Below are 600 nucleotides of genomic sequence, written 5' to 3'. Positions count from 1 at the left end.
CAATCTTTCCCAGCATCAGGGTCTTTTCAAATGAGTCGGCTCTTCACATCAGGTGGCCAAAGTATTGGAACGTCAGCTTCAGCATCAGTCCTTCCAATGAATATTCAGGTTTCTAAGGATATAAGGCACAAATATATGTCCCCTGGAGTCCTAGAAAAGGAAGACATCCTCTCCCATCCCAAGAGGGATAGACAGATCTGTTTCCCCTCTCCTGGGTAAACTAATAGAGCCTTCTCCTAATTGGTTGTGACAGTTTTATCCCTGACACATGCCTTCAGGACATGAGGCTGAAAATTTCCCTATGTTCCAGAAAAATTTCCCTATGTTCCCTATGTTTATAGGGTGGTTGATGCCACCTTATAAACTCTTCCATAAAACAGTTCTTGCCTCAGGCATCACCTCATTGACCTGAAAAGTAGTGACCAAGAACAGTGACTGGGAGAATAGAGACAATGACGGAGCAATGTGTATGCACGGAGCACGGTCAGGACCAGTCAAATCACATGAAAAGTCTTGGGTCATTTTCGTTTAACACTTATGATCACATAAGAGTGGAAATTTGAATACATAAGGACATTCCTCAAAAGTTTTCAAATTCTC

At 42.3% G+C, this 600-nt stretch overlaps 1 protein-coding gene across 1 annotated transcript in view; it reads left to right on the top strand.

The window, feature by feature from the left end:
• TENM1 (teneurin transmembrane protein 1) overlaps positions 1 to 600 on the top strand; it is a 285933-nt gene that overhangs the window by 166344 nt on the left and 118989 nt on the right. The window lies entirely within an intron of this gene.

This window comes from Bison bison, unplaced genomic scaffold (genome assembly GCF_000754665.1).
Source record: "Bison bison bison isolate TAMUID 2011002044 unplaced genomic scaffold, Bison_UMD1.0 scf7180017864336, whole genome shotgun sequence".
Taxonomy (NCBI): Eukaryota; Metazoa; Chordata; class Mammalia; order Artiodactyla; family Bovidae; genus Bison; species Bison bison.
Note: the sequence above shows the minus strand (reverse complement) of the source record. Positions and strands in the feature narration are given on the sequence as shown.